The sequence below is a fragment of the Pocillopora damicornis genome, chromosome 1, assembly GCF_964200805.1.
Source record: "Pocillopora damicornis chromosome 1, jaPocDami1.2, whole genome shotgun sequence".
NCBI classification, from domain to species: domain Eukaryota; kingdom Metazoa; phylum Cnidaria; class Anthozoa; order Scleractinia; family Pocilloporidae; genus Pocillopora; species Pocillopora damicornis.
Window position 1 is genome coordinate 27,754,936 of NC_142670.1, and position 19,920 is coordinate 27,774,855.

The 19,920-nt window shown below is 37.6% G+C and overlaps 1 long non-coding RNA gene across 4 annotated transcripts in view; it reads right to left on the reverse strand.

The window, feature by feature from the left end:
* The window catches only part of LOC149053074 (uncharacterized), a 51,243-nt gene that overhangs the window by 12,183 nt on the left and 19,140 nt on the right, over positions 1-19,920 (reverse strand). For 2 of the 4 annotated variants that reach the window (XR_016188820.1, XR_016188821.1), the window contains exon 3: positions 999-1,049. The exons of the other annotated variants lie outside the window; for them this stretch is intronic. This is a non-coding gene — a long non-coding RNA (uncharacterized LOC149053074). The remainder of the gene's footprint in view (positions 1-998; positions 1,050-19,920) is intronic. 4 annotated transcript variants of the gene reach the window in all.

Sequence of the window (19,920 nt, forward strand, 5' to 3'; positions counted from 1 at the left end):
TCAAATGACAGAGTATCCCCTAGCTAAAACTGGGGGATATGTAAGAATATACCTCAAGTGATATTTCCCAATTTTCAAACCTTACATCTACATGGAAAACTCTGTGTATAAGATTTGATTCAAGATGAAGAGCATTGCTATAGAAGGAAAATGTTTCTTTTGTTCACAAAATCATTTCAGAGAACACTGACACACCATAAACAGTAGTCTGTTCATAAGCATTTTTCTTATGTGTTGAAAAAAATTTGAAGGATAATAGACATAAAAGAGGGCAGCTGTAATATAATTTATGAAATAAACCTCTCAGGCATGAGCATTCTTTTCTCCAACAAAGACACGGGTTTTCAAAGGCTACCAATTGGGTTGTCATCCATTATATACTGAGCCAAAAAAATCAGAATTTCAGGCAACCAAAATTAGACAACTCTTCAAGACAGATATATTGGGTAATATCTTATCATCAGTATATATCAGAAGTAGGTATGCATGTGAAGGGGAAAATTATAGACTGAAGGGAACTGCAAGATGTTGCAGACTTGCTCAGCAAATGTTGATAAGCTGAACAAAACAACAGCATCATTGGTTAAAAAAAGATAAATGAAAGAGAAAAAAAGATGTGGGAATCACAGTGCCAGAGGTGCTCATGATGGCCAAAAATACTCTTATTACAGTCCAAAAAAAAAGCTCTTTAATATACTTCCAAACAAAATAAAAAAAACTGAAGAATCAAAGCAAGGTGAACAATTGAAGCAGTTGCTAAAATAAATTACAAATAATACCTTACTTGAGATAAAGAAAACAAAATAAAGGAGAACAAGACACTAACAAATGTTGTACCAGATCCAGGGAGAAACAGCTGGTTAAAGACAATAGGGAACGATTTAAAGCAAATGAGAAAAATGATAAATATATCAGAATTAATAAAATTTACAGTAAAGAACTTATACAAAATAAGTAACTTGAGCAAAAAAAAGTAACAGATAAACAAACAAACTGACCATATAGCTTTCTTCACTCTTTTACTTCCAACTCTTGCTGTTACACTTTTCCTGGTAAATTAGGGACAAGGATTCAGTGTTAGATCAAGATGACAACTTTGACATGATAAGTCTGAATATTCTCATTACCTGTTTGCTGGAAAATGTATATTTATTATATGGAGAAGTTGCATATTAATCACCTCTGGGAGTTTAAGGGTTAAAAAAACTCTTACAAAATTCTGCAAAGCCTAAAATATAGGAAACTTAGGAAAGAAAAAATTAATCTTATGAATGGCTTAATTTTTTTAATTAAAAAAAAATATATGAAAGTAACAGACTTGAAAACAAAATAGCTTAATAAAAATGCAATGGAAAGAAAAAACTATATGAATTTAAAATAAATTATGTCAATGTGATTTTTGGCAGCAAGAAAGCATTTCATTCATTTCTTAAAAGTTTCCTTCTTTCTTTTAATTAAGTCACATAAGGGGGCAAAATTTCAGAAGAAGACACATATTAAACAGTTAAGTTACTCTCTGTAATCCCAAAGTGCAGTGGCAAACAAATCTTCCCAGAGATCACACCACCATAGTGCTTTAACAGCTGACATGTGACTACTCTTTAGTGTTACTCTTTTCACTCCTTTATCCCACTGCGACCATTTAATAAGTTGTCATCAAAAATCAAATATGACTTTGACTAAACTTTTTTTGTTTCATTTCAGTGGTGAGCCAAAGAATCCATTCTGCACTTAATTAATTTAACCACAAGTTGCACTATGCTGAAGGGTAAATTGAAACAAAATAAAGCAAAACAAGAAAAACAAATAAATAAAAAAAACCTGAAGATAAATTTGTCCTGAAGAATTCATTTAAAGCAGCCACTACATGTAACTGCTATTTTTCCATGGAGAAAAACATAAGTAAATCCTTAGCACTATGTAAGCTTAATTAGCCTTTTAACTCCCAGAAGTGATTAACATGAAACTTCTCCTGATAATATCCTCACATTATCCAGCAAACAGGTAACAAGAATCCTAGAGCTTATCAGGGAAAAGTTGTTATGCTGATTTAACAACAAATTCTTACAACTAATTTACAAGATAATGTGTAGCAGCTAGAGGGGAGATTTAACAATCAGATCTTGGGGGCTAAAGGGTTATAAAGAAACAAACCAAACCTTACGTGCCTTAGATGTCATTTTTTCATTCTAGGTTCAAAATAACTTTCCTGTTGAGTAATTTGTCACGATTAAGATTAATACGAGTATTGCTCAGAAAAAGAAATGTAAGCATAAACTGGAACAATCCCTAGCTACAACCCCTAGCAGCAACGTGTACCGGGATTTGAACAACCCAGTCTTGGACAATCTTGAAGCTGACTTTGTCAAAACGTACATATACTTCAGGGCGTGTAATGAAATGTATTAGAAGAGTGTCCAGATCACTCACCTCCGTTCTCAAACTCTTACGATTTCGCTACGATCTGCCCCAGTCGAAGAAACTTTAAACCTTTTTGGTGCCCTAAGTGTCTTAAAATGGCTTATGTTGGTCAGCTAAAGCTTCTCCTGCAGCCACAATTGCCCAGGTCTGTTCGATCTCTGCGAAAGCCGACCTTCTAATTGAAGGCTATTTGAAGTCATAAAAGTGTGAATCCACGCTGCCAAGCGACTTCCAAAAGTCCAAAAAAATTTTTTTCTCATGGGTCTTGTTCCCAGTAGAGACGTTGAGTCAAAAACTAAAATTATAAGATCTGAAAACATTTCAAAGTACTCTTCGATCGCCATTTTGTAAAAACATAGTAACCTAGCCTGTTATGGACAATACCGCTACAGGGCAGCTACTGAAGGCTCAAAGATTGGCATAGATTGCAGCATTGGCGCGAAAATAATTTGACTTGAAAAACAAAATAGTAAGCTTCTTATTTGGACAAGATTTTAACAGCTTCTCAAGCAATATCTCGGAAAGAAAATAATAAAGAAGTTATCAGCGCTGCAAAATGTCTGATACACCTCCCTTTGATTCATTTTTAAAATGGAAGTTGGGGATTGAAAGTGACAAGGAATATCATCTTAGTTGTGGACGTACCCTACCCTTTGCTGAAATTGTGGTATGATTTTATCAAGACACAGAAAAATGATAGAAATCACACCTATGGCAATGGCTTTGTAAAAGGTAATTTCCGACATCTTTTGATGCTTGATTTTAGTGCGCAGACGCAGTAAGGTGAAACGCAGCTCGTGTTGCGTCCGTGACATCGGCCGCTGACTGACCTCGATTTCTTGCCATGGTTAAGCCTGTCTCAGTATTGGCCATCTGGGGCAACTCTGACCTTTTCTTCTATTTCTGGAAATAACACATCCTTGCTGCAAGTATCTTTGCAACGATCTCAATCATTTTCAATCTATTATCTTTGTACTTAATTCGGCTTCTCGGAGCCATTGTCTTTATACCATACACGTTGTATTCGCAAAAAAAACCGACATTTGAAAACAACGACTTGAACGCTAGAGGCGACTTCAGTGTTAACCCGGCTACGTTTTGTCATTCCTTAGGGATTTTAGTTCTAATAGCCCAATTAAATTTTTGTGCACAGCCTGTGAATCAAATCTATGAAGTAAAATGTTGTATCCTTCCTCGTACTAGTTTATAAGAATGAGGTTGCTAGTACCTGTATGGCTTTACACAATGATATTTTCCAGGCTCCAAAATAATCACTTTCCTAATTAACATTTCCCTTAAATCTAATGGCTTGCTCGCCCTGACAGCCCAGCCTCATGAACCAGTCCGCAACAGGCGTGAGAAGCAAATGAATGACAGAAATAAGCGACCCTGTTCCCTTATACACGTTTCTCAATGTCGTTCGCTTAGTTTAAATGTGGCATTTAAAACATTTTGTATATACTACACATTTTCTATTTAGCCAGGGTACCTGCATAATTATTTGATAATGGTGTTCATAAGAAAATAGTTGGGTTGAAATATATCATGTTTTGCCAGCAGGTAACTGCATTAATGAAAAAATGTTAAAAAAAAGTGTGCATTCAATTTATATCCTGAGTTGCTGCATCAAGTTGGCCAATTTTAACAAATACTCAAGCCTTTTAAAACCTCTTATGTTAAAATTTTGTCAGAGTGAACCAGTGAAAGTCTTAGTTGATGGTCAAATGAATCCTTTTTTCAGATCAATAAAATGTATTGTTGTTTTTCATGGTAAGCGTGATGTTGCCACAACTCCAGTTTCCAGGACAGAATTTCATAGAGGCTACCATATCAGAATCTCTTTCATGGGTCAATAACAACATCGACTCAACTTTAAAACTAAATATAAAACTTGATTGATCTTTGGATTAGTTTCTGTTATGCACAAAGATATTCTAACTCTAGCTTGTCTTCATTGAAATCTAACTTTCGCAGCGTAAGAACCAGATGGAAGACAAATTTAGAATTTCAGTGGCTAGGGTTGCCAGGATAGAGGATAGTTGGTTTAAAGACATGTACATTGATATGCAATTACAGCATCGGTCTTTCCAGCCAGAGCAGTTGAAAGAAGAGAATTTAAACATCGACTCGAGTTGAAATGTGACTTTTCTTTCTAATTTTCTACGCTTATCAGAGGAGTTTGACAGTTTAGAGAAAAACCTTTGAAGTAAACAGTCATAAATGGCGACATCAGGAGAAGGTATAAGAGATGCTAAAAACTATTCTGGCACATTATTTCAGTGACTACTGATCCCGCGTGTAAACCCTTTAATAGACCGGTGATATCTAGATCTTAACTCGAAGTCGTTTAACGTCGTTTCATTCTGTCTAAACCAAAATTAACAAACACGGGCAATAAAATATCATTTCAACCGATACAGACATCTAGGGAAGAAAACATTCTATATTCTTGACTATCCGTTCAAACAATAAGGAACGTCAACGAAAGTCTTCAGCTGCTTGAAAATACCGCTGACTAGCACGCATGTTGATATGTTGATCACTTTGCAAGTTATGAGAATATCTTCCTTCCGTTCCACATCTCGTTAACTCTTCGAGAGCCAGTGCATAGGAATTTTTAGAAGTTGAAGGGCTGGAAAATAAACTGACTGGAACTCTGCTTTTAGGGTTGGCTATATAAATCTATGTTATATTTGACAGGGACCACTCGTCGAATCAGGGGTGAACTTGTTGTTGAACTTTCAATGGGGCGTAACCTCTATAAACCACAAAGAATCATGGGAGTTAAGCCTGAGAAAGAGACATTTTGTATTTGATTTTTGCTGAATTTTTTACACTTTTTAAGAACAAAAAAGGTAGCTCAGCATCTACAAATTTTATTCTAAGGCCGTTACACGTTTTATACTTATCCACCACACTGAGACAAGGGGAATCTCACTCTGTACAAAATTACGCTGTTAATTCAAGCTAACCACAAACGATTAATTCAACTCAAATAGTGTCTAGCATCTAATTTTTCCTTACAGTGTCAACCTAAATAACAAATTAAGAACACGAGAACATAGTAACTGATCTCTAACTTAAGAAGCTCTTAACTGTTAATAAACCAATTCTCTTTATCTGTTCCTTAGGAAATGCACAGAGAATAATAAGGAGAAAATACATTCTAATGTCAAGCTATGAAGTATGAAATAAGATGCTTGAGGGTAGTAATGTGCTTCACATGCATGCTCTGGACGACAGAGCTAAATAACGAAATGTGACATCACAGTTATACGGCCAATAACACGGGCTCAAGCGCTCGAGGTTAAAATTCAGCGAAATTTGCGGCGAAAAATAGGGCTGGCATTTAAAACCAAGGCATTTTGTTGTCGTTGAAGGCATTTTCCTATTTCCAGTGTTTTAAAGAAGAAAATTAAAATCTAAAAATATCTAAGGGGTGTAGAAAGTTTTTGGAAGTTATTCTGGAAGTTGTTCTGTTAAAAAACGCCTAGAATCTATAGCATAGCACATCGAACGTGCAAACGACTCAAAATCCGCGCCAAAGCGAAGCGCATGCGCAGACGTTATTCAGCTCTGTCGTTCTGGACGTCTGAGTGAATTCCGACCTTAGTATTCTTTAGCTAGCGGTTCTCGAGTGCAAAAATACGGGTAAATATGTTTTTTTTTTGGAGATAATCTTTCCCCTATCTTGAATCGCAAGGAAAACTAACGACTTACTAAGCGCGAATGCTCGACACAGACGCTCTTAAGAGTACTCACAAAGATATTTGACGTAATACAGAAACGACTCAGTCTCTATCGTATATGACTATGGAGAGTCATTTCCTACAATCTCATCGCAACAATACTGCTGTGCTAGACGTTTACATTCCACCAATTTGTGACACAACTTATCGTACAAAACTTTGTAAGTGGCTTCGCAGCCTACTTTTTCTTTCCAAGTCATTAACATTTTATAAGCCTTCTCTTCAAGCTCCTTCTTGAGTTCATCAAAGCTCTCTATTCTAGATTCGTTGAATCCCAGGCGTCTTCCTAATGTCTTCCATTTTCCTGCAAGTTCCCTGGACAGACATTCCAACTCCTCATCTGATGGTTCACCATCTTTAACCAAATAGGTAACTGAGGATAACAACGGAGGGAGATTAAAAAATTAGAAAAGGGGTGCTTCAAGGCTTTGGCGAATAGCGAACAGTTGTGGCGAAAGGCGACTTCTCACCTTTTGTTATCATTCAATACCGAATCGTTTGCCCTAAAGATTTTCAAGCTTGTGCGAGGATACATTTGCAGCGGCAGGGAAACCATTTTCCCAACCCATTCATAAAAAAATAAGATACACGGGTGTTGGATTAATGATAGAGTCCACTTTTAATTCATTATTTTTTATTCTCTTATATAAGTGGGTAAAGAGGATGTCTAAGAAATATAATGCCAGTCTTTCTGCATAAACAAATTTTACCATGCATAAACGCGTAACAACAACATGCAAACTTGAATAAAATACAATTAAAAAGGAAAATCCATCGCGACATTTTAAATCTCGGTACTACCTGCAGATTGGCGTATCCTCTTCCTAGGAGCTGCAACAGGGCTGCATGACGATGATTCTGAATTTGGACGCTTTACAATTGAATGTTTCACACTTTGGGAGGAAATTCCTGCAGAATAATGGAGTTAAATAGATGGCTGGCTTGAGAACTAATGTAATTTTTATGGCACTGATGGTTCGGAAACGTTGATATGGTGATCCTGGACTGTGATCATTCGGGTATCACCCAGCGTTCACAAATTAAAGAGGTAAGTTTTGTCGATTTCTCTTATAAGTAACAATGAGCATTGACAAATTTGACGAAGGGGGCCGTTATATGGGAAAATATTCGATTTAAGATTTCATTTGCAAAGCAATAGCGGGTGCAAACGATTCATCACTGTCAGAGTTATTCCATCATTTTAACCATACAGCCAACGGAATAATTTCTAGAGAATTACACTTCTTTGTGTCTTTGCCAAGCCGTTTTGTGCTTTATTCGTTTTCAGCATCAAATTCCCTGCAAGGAGGGACGCACGCACCGTGGTCTGCATTGAGTTTACGGATACATAACAGAGACAATAAGCCATCACTGTTGAGCGCGAGGGGGGGCACGGCCCGATTTATTAACACATGAAGTAAGGCAGGTTATTTTGACTTTCCGTTGAGAACACGTGCTTTGTCACTAAAAGCTACATTTTAAAAACCCATAGAGCCTACATTTCTGAATTTACATATTTTAGAACAAGATGACTGGTGTTAAGTAGTTGTATTTATTCGAACAACATATTTTAGAACAAGATGACTAGTCCAGTAAATTGTATTTATTCGAACAACAACAAAACCTACAACAAAAACAACAACTTACCACTTCCTTCTTCAAAGTCAGAGGTGACAGGAATAGAAACCTAAATGGAGGAGGAAAATTTGCAATATTACGGGTGCGTATGAGATGAATAGAAATGAGGAAATAAAGAAATTTACTAATTAATAAGAAAAAGGAAAAATAAAAAGGCAGAGGCATAGAAAGCGACTTTAAAGCAACTGAAAAGTAAAGTAATCACAAAATAAAGTAATCACAAAATCAAAATCAAAAATTTGCAAGGTCCTGCATGTTCATGTACTGTTTTCTGTGGGCGGACATTTCTTTACCTATTCGACGTTTCTCAGTGTTTTTTTTTCTAGTGATTCGTCCTTAATAAGTTTCGTGCCGCCTTAAATGACCTCATTATCTTACTCGGAAACTAGCTTTACTACTCCTAGGAGAAAGAAACCTAAAAATGGAGAACTTGCTAAAATGGCTTCTTTTCATCTTAGTAAGCGGTCTGACCACAGGCAATGCACTTTGGAAGTAAGGTGAGATATTTTTATTGAGAATTTGACTGTATTTTTACTTCCTAAGAGCGGTCGTAATTATTCCAACACAAACTAAAATTTTCGCTATGACTCTTATTTCGCAAGATGATCATCTCACAACTGGAGCTTGGGCTGCCTGTAGTTAAAACATTGCAATCCTTTTAATTAATTGTCATCTACTATAGTAAGGTTGGCATCAGTACTTTATTAGCTCTGGGCTAAAAGTGCATTTAATTAGGAAATCCACAAACCGTAAGATGTCACCTACTTGAGACGCTAATACCATGATAATGTTGCACAAAAGTTGCTGATTTTGGTCGCAAAACTTCACTCCTGGAATACTCTCATTTCCTAAGCAAACTTCACCACCCGTGTAATAAACTTTGTTCTCATGGAATCTGTTAAAAATGAAATGAATCTAAATGAGGCAAACCTAACGTACACCAGCCGAGTCTTCGTCTAGAAAAGCACACGTTTTGAAATCTTTTCTTACAACCGAAAATGACAGCACATTTAACGAGAGCCCTACTGAATATTTAAAAACGAGCATTTGAAGACAATAAAGCCGAAAAAAACCAACATGTATATCTCCATGGCCCTATTGATTGATAAGAAACCTAGAAAAGCCGTGGCGAAAAATGGTTCACTGACAGTTGAACAATGTACAATTTTACAATGGAAGGAATAAATAATTTCTATGTAAAACTAGCATGACGTAACCTAGAAGCATTCAAGTAAATCATATGTACTTGATGGGCCAGAAGTAAGTTCTATTATATTATACCTCACAAACTGCAGGGCATTTTTCTGCTCTGTGTCCTGGGGTATGATAGCCTCGGAAAGAGACACCAAAATTTTCTCCTCTCCACAAACTGGTTTAGAAGAGCAGCCTTCCTCTTTGTAGAGTAAGACACATTCGGATATTTTCTGTATTACATCATAATACAGTCTTTGAGGATAGCAAAAAAGTTTGAGTATAAAATGTCCACGAACACCGGTCTCATACAAGCAAGTAAAAAATCGGGCATGCTGAGGCCTAGACCTATTGCAAAGCTTTCCTACAAACTCAGTGAAGCCCGAAGTAGATTGTAAAAGTGATCTCATCAACTTGATTGGACGGAATCTATCGAAAAAGAAAAGGAAAAATCAAACACAGCTCAAGCAATCCAATGGAAACGATTATCAGCCATTGCACAGTAATCTTGAGTATATACGTACTCGAGCGGTCATTTCAATTATTGAATCTATAGTTAACTAAAAGAAATCCATGTATGTATGACTGTACACTAAAATGCGTTTGAATTTCCTCTACGTCATGCGTATTATTTTTCAAATAAAGCCGACGAGAAATACTTACCCAGAGAAATGCCTAACTTTAAATTGCACTTTCCCATCTACAAGACGTGGCGGTTCATCTAATTTATCTGTAATGTCTTTCCAGTCATATGCTTCACATTGTAATATCCTCAGTTCACCGGGACGTAACTCTGCCAACTCTTGTTTTCCTTTACGGAAGGTGAGAGGAATCCTTATTGTTACAGGCGCGATGAGACTAACATTTTGAGAGCCTGAAATGTAAAGAACTGGACCGACAAGTCCTCCCTCTCCTTTTAGCTCACTGCTTGGGAATTCTTGTACCTGGATTTAAAAGCAAAACAAGTTGTTGGGCATGTTAAACAACTCCCAGCATAAAGATAATTTGCTTTACATTGTGGAAAGTAAATTTCAGGATGAAATTTTGAAATTATCTAAAAATTATAGTATACAATGTAAATGTCCTTTCAAAGTTTTATGTAGTAATATAAGCATTATTATGAAAGTGGAAATGTGATCATCGCAGTAAATTTTCCAATTTAAGCAATTGGAAAGAAGAAGCCTAAAAAAAAAATCAGGGCTTCAACGGGATAAGCATTATTATGAAAAAATGTATACACTGGACGTAATATAAAAAGTCTAGTTTCCAAGCCCTGACCGTCTGTGAAGTTTTCTTAAACTTTTGCAAATTTAAAGAGATGTCTTCTTTCATAATTTGTTTAAAAGATGTATAATAAAACAATAATTTAATTTGGTTTTTGCATGATGTCATAACTCACCAAATCTTATGTCTGTGTTGTCTTCGGCTTACGCAGATAACTCAGACCTTGGTTTTGCTAATTCATCATGATACCATGCATAACTTCATCCACTAATTGCATTAATTGCAAACCAATACAAACCAATTTACCTGACAGGAATGATTTCAATTTGACATTTATATCGAAGCAAAAGTCTGTTGCTTAGAATGAGTTTTCCAAAACCTAGTTTTAAAAAGGGAATGCCCAGGATCCATGAGTATACATGGGGACAGTAGTACCACAAATAATTCGAAGTTACCAAAACTGCTGATCAGAACTTTGTCACATGTATCTTCACACACATGCAAGCACAAGCCAAACTGTCCTCTATTTTAGCTTAAAGTTGTAAATTAATATCTCTCTTCCATGAATATTGCCACCAAGTTCATGGAGTGTATGGCAAGTAACTGAGGGTACAGGTTATACTATTGCAACACCTTTGTTTTATCTCCTTGCTTTTGACAATCCCCTCACGCCAATCCTATGGCTTTCAAAACTGGAAAGTGAAAAAGTTGCAGGACTCATGCATGTATATAATTTTATAGTTCCATGCACCTTGATTGTCACACAGAAATCTTGATAAACAGGAACACAACTCTGAGGAATTTGGACACTGACATCAGGAAGGTCAGGCACAATACAGGTCAATTCAGGGCCTCCTGCAGTACCTCTTGAAAAGGTGAAAGACTTAGGACGCCAGACTGCAGCAAATGAAGAAACTGCTGATTTTGTACAAACAGCTTGTGCAAATGGGAAAAGCCACTTGGGAACTGTTGAAGTTTCTGCATATAAAAATAAATGATTGGAAATGCATCCTTCAGCTGTGTTTTGAAGTCTTCAAACAATAAAGTTACCCCCAACAGATGTCATTATGATATGTATGCTTCAAAGAATAAAGTTTGCAGCAACATAGTTATTGAGGAAAATTTAGATTATAGTGATTAAAATGCATTGGAGACTTCATGTAACATTTGTGCAATAATTACACGTACTGCTTGGATACACCTAAAGGGTAAACGAAAAAAAAGTTCTAAAGTTGGATTTGAAATGCCTGTGAAGAAGCAAGAAGTCTACTTTGACATTATGAGTGCAGCAGGTCACGCATTGCAGGGATAGATGTCCGCATCTAAGTCATTGCACACCTACTCCTTCTCCCTTAAGTCAACTGATAAGTTCGGGTTACAAGTTGGGTTTAATTTTGGGTTAGGAGAGGGGGAGCTGCACATTTCTCAAATGCTGACATTGATGCCAGTGAAAAAGGGAGCCTAGCAATATCATGATCATTCATTAAGTTATTATTAAGTTATTCACACCTGTATTTAATAAAAACATAACGTTACCTGATCCATGCCAAGTATTGTGTGTCTTTAATTCCTTCCATTCATTGTTCTCTTGGTCAGTCAGTTGCTTGATAACCACCTCATACCCCTCCAAATATGGGGCACTGTGCATCAAAGATACAGTAAAACTTATTCCTTCAAAACTTTTCTTGTAATCCAGATCTGGTGGGCCATCATGAGATATTTCAATAACACTGCTAACCAATATCTCATCACTGGCAGTGGAGGGGGAGAGGGTCCTGGGGTTCCACAATAAGCATCTACATGTAAGTGGCACAGGTTGTTGTACAGCTCCACTGCAAAGTTTGATAGAGGCACCAGCTTCCCTCAGGTGCCATGAGTCTTCCTTACCTCCGATTTTTCCTCTGAAATGTAAAGGAAATTAATTATCTAGCATTTTAAGATATTTTTCCCAAGTGAAGTAAGCAATGACAAAGGTATTTAAAATGCAAGTGGCAAACTGGCAGTTTGAAAAACTCATTTAGATATTGACACTTAATTTCAAAACTAGATCTAATAAATGTTATTTTTCTTTATTTTTCTTTTCTTTTCCATTAATTTGCTTTTCCTTGACTCAAATAGCCTCAAGTTATAATCATAAATCAAAACATTTATTTAAATGATTCACTATCATTTTTGATAATAATTAAGTACCCCTTTATTGATGGAAACACTGAAAAAAAATGTTGAATACCTGTAGAACATGGTAATTGAACTGGGTGGAGTAAACTTTGTTCTGAAATCATACGCGTGACATCTGAATCAAAGGATTGTGCAGCAGTATTAGACTTGAAATCACCAGTATGATTTCAGACCAAAAGTGCATGGCAAAAGTTCAATTACCACTTCATTACATTTATTTTAAATTTGCAAAATTCAGTTGCTAAATGAATAAGAATTTTTTTAAAGCCGGTACAAATACATGTATGTTATTTATCCAGTACTGAGCTGGTGTGTAAAATGTTATAAAAGTTATCTTTCTTTTTTTCTGCAATTTGATTGATTTCCTAAAACAATCGGTTAGAACCAATCAGATTGCAAGGATCACCAGTGATTTGAGCACGAATGTAATAAATTTTTAATAGCATTACAGTTATTAAGCATGAACTTTATTAACTAAAGATTAAAAAGAAAATAAAATAAAAGAAAGTAACTGTCATTTATAAAGAGGTCCGGAGGGTTGTTCTTTAGTCAGAGCACTTTGTCAAAAGTTGCCATTAGTTAACACCTCCTAGCAACTCCAACCCTGCTCTTTACAATGGTCTGTGCATCCATGAGAAAAAAAAACATGGGAAAGGCAAAAAACTGATTCATTGCAGAAAAACCCATACCTTTTGATCAAAGTCTTTTCATTGTCTTCAGTGTCTACTGTTGCATCTTCTATATCTGCCAAATCTTTCCTGCCGGTGTAATAAGGTACCTCATCCTCCTCTTTGGCTGGGGAAATTATTATTTTGAGGTGCTTGGTTTCAGTATACAATATAACGGACATTTACCACCACTTAATTCCCAATATCTGTTCAACCAAAATTGTTCAACATGGGGTCTTTCCGCACCAACGAAAAAGGTTGTTTATTTAAAACGATTTTTTCGTCATCACTAAATTTTGACAAATTTTGGCCAAGGCCGACAAATCGTGAAACACATCGCCGACAAATTAGTCCCAAGTAAAATCTGGACAAAGTTAATGAAATAAGCAAGACCGTGATAAACTTGTCGATTAATTATCGCAAAAGCTACGAACAGCGTGTAGCTGAACTGAAATCAGTTTACTACAGAGGCAAAAATTCTCTTTTGTCGCAAAACTCTGGGATTCTAAAATTTTAAAACGGCTTTGAAAAATCCTAGAAATTGGAGGTGGAATCCTTTGGCAGACTGGGTCGAGCGGTAAGAGAATTTTTCAACTTTAAAATTTATACTGTAGATGTAACACTCAAACAAACTTTTGTCCTTTGATTTTGCCAGGACAATTTTAGGCTGGAGTCATGAAAATCGCGAAAGCTCGGATATGCATTAATTAAGAGTATAAGATAAAATTACCGTATGACTCTCCTTCTCCAGCCTTGTCCCCCACTTCTTTTGCAATTTGTAGATGACGCTCAAGGTACTCGCTTGCCTTAGGAAAGTTGCCTAAGCTATGAAAGGCATTGCCAAGACTTCCATAAGCCCGTCTCTCTCCAGCTTTATCCCCCACTTCTTTTGCTTTTTGTAGACGACGCTCGTGGTAACTGATAGCCTTATGAAAATCGCCTAACATCTGAAAGGCATAGCCAAGATTTCCATAAGCCCCTCCTTCTCCAGCTTTGTCTCCCACTTCTTTTGCAATTTGTAGATGACGCTCGTGGTAACTGATAGCCTTATGAAAATCGCCTAACATCTGATAGGCATTGCCAAGATTTCTATAAGCCCGTCGTTCTCCAGCTTTGTCTCCCACTTCTTTTGCAATTTGTAGATGACGCTCGTGGTAACTGATAGCCTTATGAAAATCGCCTAAGCTATGATAGGCATTGCCAAGATTTCCATAAGCCCGTCCTTCTCCAGCTTTGTCTCCCACTTCTTTTGTAATTTGTAGACCACGCTCGTGGTAACTGATAGCCTTATGGGAATCGCCTAAGTTATCATAGGCATTGCCAAGATTTCCATAAGCCCATCCTTCTCCAGCTTTGTCTCCCACTTCTTTTGCAATTTGTAGATGACGCTCGTGGTAACTGATAGCCTTATGAAAATCGCCTAAGCTATAATAGGCACTGCCAAGATTTCCATAAGCCCCTCCTTCTCCAGCTTTGTCTCCCACTTGTTTTGCAATTTGTAGATGACGCTCGTGGTAACTGATAGCCTTATGAAAATCGCCTAACATCTGATAGGCATTGCCAAGATTTCCATAAGCCCGTCCTTCTCCAGCTTTGTCTCCCACTTCTTTTGCAATTTGTAGACGACGCTCGTGGTAACTGATAGCCTTATGAAAATCGCCTAAGCTATCATAGGCAATGCCAAGATTTCCATAAGCCCCTCCTTCACCAGCTTTGTCTCCCACTTCTTTTGCAATTTGTAGATGACGCTCGTGGTAACTGATAGCCTTATGAAAATCGCCTAAGCTACGATAGGCATTGCCAAGATTTCCATAAGCCCGTCCTTCTCCAGCTTTGTCTCCCACTTCTTTTGCAATTTGTAGAACACGCTCGTGGTAACTAATAGCCTTATGAAAATCGCCTAACATCTTATAGGCATTGCCAAGATTTCCATAAGCCTTTCCTTCTCCAGCTTTGTCTCCCACTTCTTTTGCAATTTGTAGATGACGCTCGTGGTAACTGATAGCCTTATGAAAATCGCTTAATCTACCATAGGCATTGCCAAGATTTCCATAAGCCCGTCCTTCTCCAGCTTTGCCTCCCACTTCTTTTGCAATTTGTAGATGACGCTCGTGGTAACTGATAGCCTTATGAAAATCGCCTAAGCTATCATAGGCAATGCCAAGATTTCCATAAGCCCCTCCTTCACCAGCTTTGTCTCCCACTTCTTTTGCAATTTGTAGACGACGCTCGTGGTAACTGATAGCCTTATGAAAATCGCCTAAGCTATAATAGGCATTGCCAAGATTTCCATAAGCCCCTCCTTCTCCAGCTTTGTCTCCCACTTCTTTTGCAATTTGTAGACGACGCTCGTGGTAACTGATAGCCTTATGAAAATCGCCTAAGCTACGATAGGCATTGCCAAGATTTCCATAAGCCCGTCCTTCTCCAGCTTTGCCTCCCACTTCTTTTGCAATTTGTAGATGACGCTCGTGGTAACTGATAGCCTTATGAAAATCGCCTAAGCTATCATAGGCAATGCCAAGATTTCCATAAGCCCCTCCTTTACCAGCTTTGTCTCCCACTTCTTTTGCAATTTGTAGATGACGCTCGTGGTAACTGATAGCCTTATGAAAATCGCCTAAGCTATAATAGGCATTGCCAAGATTTCCATAAGCCCGTCCTTCTCCAGCTTTGTCTCCCACTTCTTTTGCAATTTGTAGATCACGCTCGTGGTAACTGATAGCCTTATGAAAATCGCCCAAGCTATCATAGGCAATGCCAAGATTTCCATAAGCCCCTCCTTCACCAGCTTTGTCTCCCACTTCTTTTGCAATTTGTAGACGACGCTCGTGGTAACTGATAGCCTTATGAAAATCGCCTAAGCTATAATAGGCATTGCCAAGATTTCCATAAGCCCCTCCTTCTCCAGCTTTGTCTCCCACTTCTTTTGCAATTTGTAGACGACGCTCGTGGTAACTGATAGCCTTATGAAAATCGCCTAAGCTACGATAGGCATTGCCAAGATTTCCATAAGCCCGTCCTTCTCCAGCTTTGTCTCCCACTTCTTTTGCAATTTGTAGACGACGCTCGTGGTAACTGATAGCCTTATGAAAATCGCCTAAGCTACGATAGGCATTGCCAAGATTTCCATAAGCCCGTCCTTCTCCAGCTTTGTCTCCCACTTCTTTTGCAATTTGTAGACAACGCTCGTGGTAACTAATAGCCTTATGAAAATCGCCTAACATCTTATAGGCATTGCCAAGATTTCCATAAGCCTTTCCTTCTCCAGCTTTGTCTCCCACTTCTTTTGCAATTTGTAGATGACGCTCGTGGTAACTGATAGCCTTATGAAAATCGCTTAATCTACCATAGGCATTGCCAAGACCTCCATAAGCCCCTCCTTCTCCAGCTTTGTCTCCCACTTCTTTTGCAATTTGTAGACGACGCTCGTGGTAACTGATAGCCTTATGAAAATCGCCTAAGTTATCATAGGCAATGCCAAGATTTCCATAAGCCCGTCCTTCTCCAGCTTTGTCTCCCACTTGTTTTGCAATTTGTAGATGACGCTCGTGGTAACTGATAGCCTTATGAAAATCGCCTAACTTCCTATAAGCATTGCCAAGATTTCCATAAGCCCGTCCGTCTCCAGCTTTGTCTCCCACTTGTTTTGCCATTTGTAGATCACGCTCGTGGTAACTGATAGCCTTATGAAAATCGCCTAAGCTATCATAGGCAATGCCAAGATTTCCATAAGCCCCTCCTTCACCAGCTTTGTCTCCCACTTCTTTTGCAATTTGTAGATGACGCTCGTGGTAACTGATAGCCTTATGAAAATCGCCTAAGCTACGATAGGCATTGCCAAGATTTCCATAAGCCCGTCCTTCTCCAGCTTTGTCTCCCACTTCTTTTGCAATTTGTAGATGACGCTCGTGGTAACTGATAGCCTTATGAAAATCGCCTAACATCTGATAGGCATTGGCAAGATTTCCATAAGCCCGTCCTTCTTCAGCTTTGTCTCCCACTTCTTTTGCAACTTGTAGATGACGTTCATGGCTCTTGACTGCCTCATGATAATCGCGTAAACTCTCATAGGAAATGCCAAGTTTTCCATAAGCCCGTCCTTCTCTAGCTTTGCCTCCCAATTCTCTTGCAGTTTGTGGATGACATTCATAGCACTCGATTGCCTTATGAAAATCGTCTAAGCCTTTAAAGTCATTGCCAAGATTTCCATAAGCCCGTTCTTGTCCAGCTTTATCCCCCCCTTCTTTTGTAGTTTGCAGATGGCACTCATGGTACTCAATGGCCTCATGAAAATCGCTTGAATTTTGATGGACAATGCCAAGATTTCTGTAAGTCTCTCCCCTTCCAGCTTTGTCGTTGGGTTTCAACTTTTGTGTATTTTGCAAATTTTCGCCTACCCTCCAATATGAAAAAGGAAAAAATGGCGTTCGTGAGAAGAAAAGAGAAATAATCTAGCAATCATAAATACACAAAAAGTTCTTTTCTTCATAGAGATTCTCTTTTGCATTTAGCTTTCCACTTTTTTTTCTTATTCAAATATCCGTACAATTGAATGTAAATAATATTTTTATTTAACAAATGGCCAAATTGATTGGAAACTAACGAAATGTAGATGTTGCTCGATGGATTGCACTAAGTTTGACCTTGGATGAATTTTATTGCAAATGCTCTTCCGGTCCTTGCCCACAGTTTATTACTAAACTATGGAAAAAAAGAAATAATCGTTTCGGGATATCCTTCTCTCCATTTGTTTGAGGCTGGTTTTTACTAATGACGGAGTCGAAGTGGTAAGAGCACTTCTTTTCGAGTGAAAACTGAATATCGGGGTCGACTCCGACTCCGACTCCGTTGTAAAAGAAAACCAGCCTTTGGGTGATGCCTTATCATCGGCCGTTAAGCTTTCAACATAGGAGATTAATATTGAAGTGAAACAATTTATTAAAAAATCACCCGTCGCAGTTTGAGGATAAGTGTTAACAAATGTTTTGTTCCCCCCTCCTTCTGCATTCCTAGAAGCACCGTAACCTAAACATAGCCACTGCTGGTAGAGAAGAGAGGAGAGAAGGCAACAAGGTTCTTCTAAATGTTTTAGCATGCCTTTGGCAAAAGTGCTTCACATCACTGATGATTGGAAACAATTAAAAAGTCCCATTTATTGAGCATGACATGCAGAAACTATAGTGGGAGGCCATTGCCTAGGTTCTGCTATATGGTTACCAATGGGCCAATTACTGCCTAGTAAATTTGTTACATCTTTTTGTGGCCTTGTATCTTTATGGGGATGAAGTTATCACTTCAGAGACGTTGATATGAAGACTTAGCCAATTTGTAACTACAGAAGATAGAGAGGCATTGGACAAGTGCTTTGGCGATGATTTTAAACCTAATGATGAAGATGTCTTGGAATTTTTATATTATTCAAGTGTTTTAACCCTTTGCATCCTAACATCAGCATACTTTTTTTCCGTACTGTTCTCTATGCATATCCCATTTAAACCTAATGATGAAGATGTCTTGGAATTTTTATATTATTCAAGTGTTTTAACCCTTTGCATCCTAACATCAGCATACTTTTTTTCCGTACTGTTCTCTATCATATCCTATGGTGCTGACAAAGAGAATTTGTTAAACAACCAAAAGCCTCTTTAGTTCGTGATCATTTCCTTTATTCTCATGATCTTAATGTTTGTTTTAGAGGGGATACTGATAGGAGAAAATGGTCACTAATCACTCTTGGAGATTAACTGGTGGAGTCCAATTCTCAAGATATTATGCTCTAAGGAAAACTTTCAGTCCCTCGAGACTAAAGCAAGCCACCAAATTAATTAGCAAGTTATTTAGAGCTGAAGAACCAACTGAAGCAGAACTGACATCCATTGAACAACTGAAACGGTTGATAGAGTCACTGAATTGCAAATCTTTACCCATATTTCTCTGGATCTGCACTGGTAGTGATGTGATCACTGTACGTACACAACATAGATGTGCACTTTGCTATCCTTGAAGAGTAGCATTGACGTCCTTTTGCCAGAACATGTGGACCATTGCTAGAACTTCCATCTACATATGAATCATACCCAGCACTGCTTGAGGAGTTCACTAATGTAATGAAAGAGGAGCAAGCCTGTTTTGTGGTATTGTTGAGTATGGAAGATGTGAACAATTTGAAATGAACACTCAGAATGCTTTGAAATGAATACTTTGAAATTTGCTTCTTAGTTTTTACAATTTTTTATGTTATGCATAACATTTTCACATTACTGATATAAGGCTTTTTTTAACACAGAATACAAGTTACTGTTGATGGCATTTTCTAAACTTTCCGAAAAAAAAAAGAATTAGGTCACAAATTTATATCTATTCAAATGTCATTACAGTTGTCACTGGCAGTTAGTTTGGTTACAAGTTAGAAAGCCTTTCGAGAGGAATGTAAAATATGCAAGTTTCATGACTACAAACTCTAATATCAGCTGATCTCTAATATCACTGAGACTTTAAGTAGTAAGTGTAAGTGGTCATAACATAACAAGATATTAAATTGTCAGTCCCTTGAAATGCGAAAACTCGGGGTAAAAGGTGACATGTCGCTTTTACTACCATTACGTGTCTTCTAGGAGATCAATGCCTGAATTTTAAATTGCACTAAATACTACATTGATTTCAGTGGACTACTTACACCACCAAATAAATGCATCTACAAAAGTGAAAATGGTTCGATGATAAATCAGTGAAAATAACAGCATCCATCAAGATTACATCAAAATTCAGGAGTCATACTTGAAGTTATCATTAAGGGTCAATTATACCAGTGACAGCCGTTAAAAAATGTCATTAATTTCATTTTATAC